Source organism: Aythya fuligula, chromosome 1, assembly GCF_009819795.1.
Source record: "Aythya fuligula isolate bAytFul2 chromosome 1, bAytFul2.pri, whole genome shotgun sequence".
Classification (NCBI taxonomy): Eukaryota; Metazoa; Chordata; class Aves; order Anseriformes; family Anatidae; genus Aythya; species Aythya fuligula.
The window spans coordinates 44,750,079-44,759,676 of NC_045559.1; positions in this window are offsets into that span (position 1 = coordinate 44,750,079).

Genomic DNA, 9,598 nt, shown 5'->3' on the forward strand with positions numbered 1-9,598 from the left:
AAGAAACTGGGTGAGCAGATGCAGAAGCTGGACGTCAGGAGTAAACCAGTGCTCAGCCCTAGGTCTTCATGTGAGCAGTATCGCAGAGGTGTTTTCTTTCCCTGGGCTTATATAAGTGACTCCTTTTCTCCAGCTGATTAGGGGACCGGCATTCAAACCAAACTGGAAAGCAGCCCTTCCCTGGGCTGAGTGAATCAGTAACTGATGACAGAAAAACTTCCTCTCCAGGTAAAGATGCAAGGGGGTATCAGAGAGGTGAGACATTTCCCTCCTTCCCTGGCACAGCCTTGAAACTTGTTGCTTCATTACTGATTCAACAGCAACTTGCGTTTCGCAGGTGGGTTGGGTCTGTTTGAAGAGCTTTATGCTGGTCTTTAGAAAATTCAATTTCTAGATGGTTTCACTTATTCTGCATGTAAATCGCTGTGTATTTTGGCTAAGGCACAAATGTAGTCATCTTGTATGATAATCCTATTACAGCGTGAAAAGAATTAGGCTTTTACGGGGAAATTATTTAAGACAGAAACCAACAAGAAAGTCATCAGAAGACAACACCAGAAAGGTTAAAAAAAAAATAAGATTTGAAAAGGACTACTTCAGGTCGTCTGATTATCTCCATTCAACTAAGGATCCTGGCTGAATGGCGATAATCAGATGACTTGAAGCACAGTTGCCCTTATTTTAATAAGCAGCAAACAGTGTTAATGCTCTTATCAAGCTATCCTAGCTACCCCTCCCCAGCCCTCCTCAGATGAAGTACCTATTTAATTTAATGGCTCCCCAAGGCAGTGAACTTCCCAGCCCAACTACAGAGAGCTCCTGTGAAGAGGAGCTTGCTATTGCATGCACACAGTGATCACCCATTGGAAACATCTCCAGGTTTCCAGGCAGAAATAAGCTCTGTTCTCTGTTTCTTATGTAGAGCACTGATATTCTCAGGCCTTCTCCTCAGACCAGGACTGCATTATAGAGGAAGACAGCCTTGCCCTAAACATCATCATTGAAGCTATGAGCTGCTGGACAGCTAAAACTTAAGGCATCAAAATCATCAGACATTCATGGCTTTGCCAGATCTCCTCTCTGAACCCCTGATATATAGGGATCTCCACAAAATTTTACCACGGGGGGGGGGGAAGGAGAGGGGGAGGCATTTTCAGCCCCACTGATCTTGGCACGAGACCACATTTTTTCTGCAAGCTGCAAATGAGAACTCTCCCTGGTGAAACTAGCCTAGACACTTTTGCCCTCAACTCTATCGATTCCCATCAGAGGGAGCAGCACAAAGCCACTGTTTTACAGACTTGCTCATCTCTTGTTATCCAGCGCACTGCATGATTGCAGTTCATTGCATATCTGCAGTTTCACGTGGCACTATATATACTGATAGTGTCCATTACACAGTACCAGTGAGAACGCACTGTTGCAGAGCTCTAAGAAAAGGAGCATTAGATTTTGTTTTTTCATTCGTTTTTTAAAAGTACATTCCTGCTTGCGTTTCTTGATGGATGGATGCAGTGCAGTTGTTGGAGCAGCCATCTAAATCCGTGTGTTCTGATATCCTCCATTCACCCTTCTCCTGAATCAGCCAGTCTTTGTGCCTCATAATCTCTCTCTTTGTGTTTTTTTTTTTTGTTTGTTTGCTTTTTTTTTTTTTTTTTTGTCAAGCCATGGCACAATATTCCTCTGGGGTTACCCTGTCTTCCCAGTAAACTTTTAAAAGACCTTGCATCAAAAAAAATCTCCCATCTCGTAATTTCAGTCCAACACCTGTTCAGTGACTCCCCAGTCCTTCTTTTAAAATGGCATTCAGTAATCAGGGTTTCTTCATCTCTTTGGCATGCAAACCCACATAACAACCCAAAGTGGAAGGTGCATTACAATGCTTGTCATCTGGGCTAGCTGCTTGTGTCATCTAGGCTAGCATGTTAGGGGGAAAATAATAATTAAAAAAGCATCAGTAACAACAATTCCTATTCTAAAATTAAAAAAAATAATAATAATTTTGCTATTCTGGTAAACTCTGCAGTGTCAAAAATGCACTTTAAGAACACCAAGAGAGTGCAGGTTTCCATGAAAAAATGCAGGAAATAAATCCTAAGTAGCCGAAAGCCTGGACATCAGAGTAGGATTGAACAGTTTAGCCGTATCGGCCTCTGGCCAAAGAAGGGTTAATGCTGTCATCAGTAATCTAGAAGAAGGTTATGAAATAGGACAATGTACACACTGAAGTAGAAATGTACGGAGACCACGTGAAAAGCCTCAGCCCAGAATGTCCTGGAAATAAACAATGGGTGTAGGAAGTCTCTGCGAGCATGCAAATGCCTGTGTAGATCATCTGTAGATGTACTCGTATAGATTTGTATATATACAACACGAGTAGTAATAAATTAAATAAATTGTGCGTTTTCTGGAACAAGGAATTATTCAGTTAGCAAAGAGGCATGCTGACCTAATAACAGCATAAATTCATAGAGCCTAATCAATTGTGGGGGTTGTTATTAGGAATAGATGGGCAGGCATCCACCTGTTCAGCTTACTTAGGATGCATGATAAAAAGAAACCAAAAACTGGTATGGATTCCCTTCAGGCTTCTCTGTCTGGCGTATCGTGTTATCCATCAAGCTACCTGGCCAGCTGCTCACAACAGTGAAGGCTGTCTGGGCTTATGCCCCTGGGGACAGGAGAAGCTAATCAACCGTTAAAAGCTGCTAATCAAGGAAAAGCCTGGGGACGTGGGAGACCCAGCTGAGACCTTCAGTCTTGACCCTAAGTCTTTGTACCCACAATGAGAGCCTGGACCACCTGTGTCCAGACTCTTCTGACAGGGTCATTTTCTCTCTTGTGCTACATTTCTCCCTGACACTCCAAATCTTTTCCAGGAAGCATTTTGTAAGGGATCAACTTATAAAGCCATCCTGAGACAAGCCATCTGAGGAGCTCCCTGCACTCTTTAAGAGACAGGTGTCTCCATCAAATTGCAGATAGAGTGGCACCAGCATGGTTCCTTCCAAGCCATACAGGTTGATACAGATGTGGCAAGTGCCTGCCATGTGTGATTGTCCCCAAAATCTGTGGAGTGACAAATCTGAACGTGCTGGCAGCTCCCTCTGCTGCCAGAGGGTACAGACTGCTGTGATGGCTAAGGGACCTGCTACCAACTTTACCCATCTGCAATGCAGACATTTATACATGAGCTTCCTCTGAATTCAATAGGCCCTTCTAAAACTTCCACTGGATCTTAAAATAGGAGTCCCAAATAGGCTAGGTAAAGAAAGTGCCATTTCTTTCCCGAACTATGCAACAACCAAGAGAGACTAGCACAGGTGAAGGTGTCTGAAGCTCAGTGAGATGAGTCCCTCCCTGTGGGGAAGCACAGATATGGTGATTCACATCAAGCCCCTTGCCTGGAGGGCAGGTTCATCCACAGTGTTGCCACAAACTTCTCACATTGTTCCAGCTGGGAAATTGTGGGTTTAGAGGGAACTTGGAGCTATGAAATAAAAGCAATATGGTATAGAAGAGGAAATTTTGGAAACATCTCCCTGGAGAATGGTTCATTCTTCCACAAAGAAGCCCTGGTTGGTTTGCACAAAGGAGGAACCAGCAAGAGAGCTATGCAAATGAATTACAGTGAATAATTCAGTCACAAAGTACCTCTATGTCCTTCTGTCCGTGAAACCTTCTGCAAGAAAATAGGCTCACTCGTGTTCATTGACTTGAAATTACTACTTTTGTGTTTGGCTGTGGAAGTTCAGCTTCTGGGGTAAAATTCTGCACTGCTCACTAATGGGACAGGATGAACACAGTGCTTTAGTCTTGGACTGCAGACAGTATTTCCTATGAGAAATAGGATCTTATCACTTAATTGCAACCAATGCAACACACTGCAGTGTACCTGGGTTATACAACAAAGTTTACCTGCAAGGATGTTACGTTAAAACACAACAGGGGGATAACCATGACCAAAGTAAATCTCCTTAAAGAGTCGGGGATCATTTCATTCTACTTTTGAAACTGGATTTGTATGGCACTGCAAGGAACCACATGCAGAGTCCCAGCCAGAGGATTACCTTTGTGCTCACCTTTCCCCTCCCATTTCTCTTGGTTGCCTTTCCTTGTCCAAAGGACAAGAAGACAAGTGGGGCACTGAGGCACACATCTACATTCCTGTCACCACTTTCCTGTGCAAGCAAAAGCAAGCGTCACGGTGAAATTGCACAGGCTTTAGTCAAGCAGCAACACTGCCTGCGCTTTGTGCAATGCCTAAGCTCACTCAGCTCTTTTCTAGCAAGAGCCCTACAGTCACCCAGCTCCCACAGCACGTCTGCCTTGACCCCTCTCTTCCTCTTTCCTCCTGCTGCTGTTATTCCAGCTGGACCTGTAGCCCTACTCTCGGAGTGGGTCTTGGACCCCATTGCTGCCAGGGCACTGTGTCAGTCACAGAGGATGAGTGTTTCCCCATGGCAAAGGGGGCTCCTGCTCACCTCCCCTGCCCCACCTGCACTCCATGCCTAGCCATACCCTGGGGCACGCTGTGACCAAATCCACATAATCTTTTCTGGTTATCCTCAGAGTTCATCTATCTGTACTCCTCCATGACCCACCTCCAGACATCCTTGTCTCTCAAGGCAGAAGAAAAGTGTTTGCCCTTCTCTAGGTTGGTGGTCTTTGGTGTCAAAGCAGCACAACAACAAACCGCAGAGCTGATGGAGGCTCTACCAAAATCAGGAGATTGGTATGAGGGTGTGGGCCAAGACACTGACAGGAGATTAAAGGAGACACCTCCTCAGTTTCACAGTGCTGTGCTGACGGCAGCACACCTCTGCTTGGCTGCCTGTGCCAGGGGAAGGGAGGAATTGCTTTCTCTGGCCAGGAGCACCGGAGTGAGGGGAGGCAGGGCATGGGGATGGGACAAGGTCTGCCCCCCCCTTGGGCTGGCAGCAGCCTGGCCTGGTGAGGATGTGGGATGGGAGATGGGAGAACCCCTACAGCTGATGGGTGCTGGGTTTGAAGCTGTAGAGCAACAACTGGAGGGGAAAATCTTCCAGGACAGCCATGCGGGTGGGAGGATGCGAGGGGCATTTTTACAGAGCAGGGATTTGAAAGGTTCAAACGGGCACAGGAGAAAGCAGGGGAAAACACCGCCTTGGCTAAGCAAAGCTTTATCCCTAAGTGGGAATCCCCACAGACCAGCAGAGAACTTGAGTGCAGGTGCGGGGTCCTTTGAGCCAGCTTTGGCAGCTGCGTTTTGCCTCACAGGCTGCTGTGGTGGAGCAGCCCTGAAGGAGATCACCTGCCCAGCCCTGCTCTGCTCCACAGGGAAGGTGGGAGCCTTGGCCAAGTCCCCAGGGCTGCAGCTCCACCGTCCTTTCTTCCCACCAGGAAAGGGCTCTCCAAGCCAGGGCATGGATGTGCTCCTCCATGCCCGAGCCCCAGCCAGGCTCTGAGGCCTCCACGGCCTGGTGCCCAGCTCCTGGTTCAGCACAGGCTGCTGGCACCCAAAAGCTGGGTGCGGGGAACAGCGCTGAAATCCCTCCCTGGCAGGCTATTAATTCCACAATAATAAGCCCCTTCATCTCCTTCGGGCTCTGGAGTAGCTCTTTAGAGCATTAGCAAAGGAATAATCCCTGTCATCTATGCAGCAATTTGAGCACAAGCTCAAGCGTGGTTATTGTGTCCCCAGGGCCACAATGAGCCCATTCGTTCCTCAGCGCATGTGACACGGGGACACTGGTGCTGTGACAGGGGCCATGCTTGTGGCAGAAGCTGGGTCCCCAGCTATTTAGTGCAGGGACACCTCCAGTAGCAGGGAGGGGGACAGAGGACCATGCCCTGGACCCATCCCCATGCCAGCGGTAATGGGGCTGCCCCTTGAGCCCCACTGCTGCGGCCGGAGAAGGCCCAGGCAGACAAAAAGCAAGCGAGCAGCGATATTCACCCAGCCAGGCAGGGTCTCTGCTAGCGGGGGGTGATAGGCCCCCCGGTCCCGCTCTCCTAAGGGAGCCAAGAAAGCTCACAGTTTAGATGGATTAGCCAAGAAAGAGAAGAAAATACCGTTGTTTTCAAGCAAGATCATTATGAGTCATGGGAGGCTGAAAGAAGTTTTCCTGAGACAGCAAATAAATCCCCTGGAAAGAAGCCAGTGAGGTGCCAGCAGAGGCAAAGATGTAAAGAGGTTTCTGACAGGCAGACAGAGTGGGATTAGGGTGTGCACTGGTAAAAAGACCCAAGGCATTGACAAGAGATCCCCAGGCAATGCAAGGAGGGCTGGAGCATGACTGCACTGCCTGGTGTCATGTCAGGGGGCCACAGCACAGGGTGTGAGCGGGGCCCAGGGCATTTCATGGGGTGGGGAGGGAGGCCTCGCTCTGCAGGGTACCCCCATGGCAGCGGGGAGGGCACATCCGGCAAGGTGCACCGGGCAGCCAGCTGGGCTGAGAGAGGCACCCTTGGGGGTGCCCTTGGGGGTGCCCCAGTGGTGTGGGCAGGGGGAAAGCAGACAAAGGGGACACGACAAATGGGGGAAGAGAGAGATGGAGCAGCTGCAGCTCACTGCTGACTGGGGTCCCTGCCAGTGCCCAGAAACGCTGATCCCCTCTTTGCTGCACCCCTGGGATGGGATGGGTGTTTGATTCCACCTGACAGATTTATTTCCCTTCATACATTGCAGTAAATCACCCAGTTCACACAAAGACTGTAAGGTTTTACAGACAGGAGCTGCTAATGACTAATTGGCTGGGCTTTAACCCTTGTAGCTTTGGTAAGTCCCAGATTGCTCCAGAAGAGGCAGGGATGCAGGACAGGGGCACAGAGACCCACAGGGCAGGGGAGAGCTGCAGGAAGGAGATAAGGCAGCCACAGCAGGGGATGTGCCAGCAACCAGCACGAAGTCCTGCTGGTTACACACCTGGTATTGTGGCCGCTGGGCAAGGCCTGGGCATGGACGCATTGCCTGCTCCTAAACCTCTTGGTCTGGAGTGCTGGGGCAGTGTGGGGCACCTCAGCCCTGTGCAGGGGGTCAGGCAGGTGGAGGCAGGCAATGGTGACTTACAAACCAGAAGGCAGGAGCTGGTCACTACTGCAGCCTCTCCAGTTATAAAACATCACAAAGTAGGCCAAGAGAAATGCTGTGCAGGGGAAAGCCCAAGGAAAAGGGAAAACAGATTTCTCTGTGGTTCCCACAGCGGCGGGCAGAATTGCTGCTACAAAACCACTTTGACTGTGGCAGCACACATCCAGCTCCACTGGTGTTTACAGAAAATCAACCCTGGGCTGTGGCAGGAGGGAAAAAATGTGCATGGGAGGGGCTGCTGCCCAGGGGTCTCAGCAGCTCTTTGCAAAAAAAACAGCAGGGCAGTTTGATACCCAGCACTGGCTGCTGTCAGTGGGCAGATGAAGAGGAGGAGGAGGGCTCCCTATGCATTGCTCCAGCACCTGGGGAAGCCAAGATGGTTGGGGAGATGATGACAGCAAGTCCCTGCAGGAGGGAGCAATAAAAGATGGACCCCAGGCACTTGCTGTCTCTTGCTCCCTTCCAGCTGTCTGTTTTTGGGCAGAGCTCAGAGCAGCTCTGCCCAGCCCACAACGTGGGGCTGGGGGAGTGGGTCATGGGGTGCAGGGAGGCTTCAGGTGCCCAGCCTGGGTGGGAGGGGGACAGAGAGAAGCAGCGTGCAGCTGGAGTTTGGATGGCAGTTCTAGGAGCAGGGATGGGGGGTTTGTGCCTGCAGGGAGGAGAATGTCTGCTAGCTTTGCTGCTCAGGGCTTAACGCCTTAAGAGCCCAGCTGATTCCTGCTCAGAAGCAAAGGGAAAACATAGGCGTGCAGGACAGCGGGCTGCTCAAGTATGCTGTGTTTCCCCAAACCATGACAGGACAAAGGTTTGGAAAATGCATTGCTTTTTGCCTATTGCCTTGGAGCTGCCTGAGTGTTGCCCGGAGCAGTGCTGCTGGGCCCAGGACCACTTTGCCCAGTGCAGGACCCATCAGGAAGGGGCTGCCCAGAGACTCTGACAACGGGACCTACGTGCACAGCAACATCTCAGGTACTCAAGCAAGCGTTTGCCTTCCTCTCGGGCTGCTGGGTTCCGCACGGTACAGCGCGAGAGGCACCGGGACACCTCTACAATGGCACATGGGTGCTTCTGCAGAGGGCAGATAGGGCACGTGTAGGGGCTGCAGGGTTTCATATGGTCCTAGGGGCCACAGCAGTTGTGGGCTCTGGAAGGGATATGTCACGTCAGAGGCAGGGTTGCAGGCACAGGAAGGAAACAACACTTAACTGCCTTCCTGACAGAGAAAAGCTGTCTTCCATGTTAATCTCTACACATATCACAACAGGCCAGCTCTCTGGCCAGGGGACAAGCTCACTAAACACATCCCTGTCCCTATGGACTGAGCTGTGGCCCTCAGGAAAAAATGAGGATGGAGATTTGTTAAAAGCAACAAATACATGTAATCTCCAAATGCTGCAGGTCATTATGGTTTTTAATCAGCTTCCTAGAGCAGAGCAGGTGCAGCTCCTCAGTGAGGGGTGCATGGCATTAGGGCTGCCACAGGGCACGCACCTGCCTGGTGCTGTATTGTTCACCTTCCCAAACCTCTGTCCACTACATGTTGTTTCCAAAGTGCATGTTAGGAACAGTACCCAAACCACCTCATCCTCACACTGTCACTAGGGATTGTTGGGAAAGGTCCTAGCCAGTGACAGACAATTTAACCATAGAACAGGTCCAGTCCAGGCATCCTGGCAATGTCCCTACCACTGCTAAATTTATGCATATAGAGGCTTCTATTACCTCTTAATAACATTGATGGACCTAGAGAAAGTCTGATCTTACTCAACTTGATGCTTTCTTGTCAGCCCCTCAGACATCATCTCAGCAAAACCAGAGGCAAAACAAGGCTCTCTTGCATTAACTTTACTGCTGCACTTTGAATTTACCTCAAAAACTAAACATAGCAAGTTTTTACCTGTATGCTTTAAGCTTGGCTAAGCTTTCTGACCAATGTCTTCCTTTAATCAAGGATGTTGATGCTGATAATATCTGTTACACAAGAATCTACCCATCTACATTTCCTTTGCCTTGTGTTGGGATATCTGTGTTTTTTGCAAGCATACATCCAGACTGGCATGCTTCTGGGAGTCAGTCCAAAGGGGTGCAGTCAGACACAAGGGGTGCACTGCAAAAAGCATGACCTAAACAGAATAACTGGGTAGTTTTGAACAGTTGTGGGTATAAATAAATAAATAAATAAATAAATAAATAAATAAAATAAAAATTAAAAGCTGGAATGGAAAAGGTATCCTTCCACAGCATAAACTAGTATTTTTTACTGCTTTGAGTTCGACCCAATAGTATTCTCCCAGAGTCTAACTTCCTTGGCTGTTTGGGGTATTAAAAAAGCCAATTCCCTTCCTTTGAAGGAAGGGTGACCCTTTTAAGGGTCCCTTAAAGATAACTCTTTGAAGGGTCACTCTTTGCACCCTGCCCGCATGCTGTAACCTTCTGGTCCCAATTCTGCTGGTCAGGAACACCTCACAGTACAGAGTTTGCAACTGGGAGACTTACTTCCCAAATAGCCATTAGACTTCTATTTCC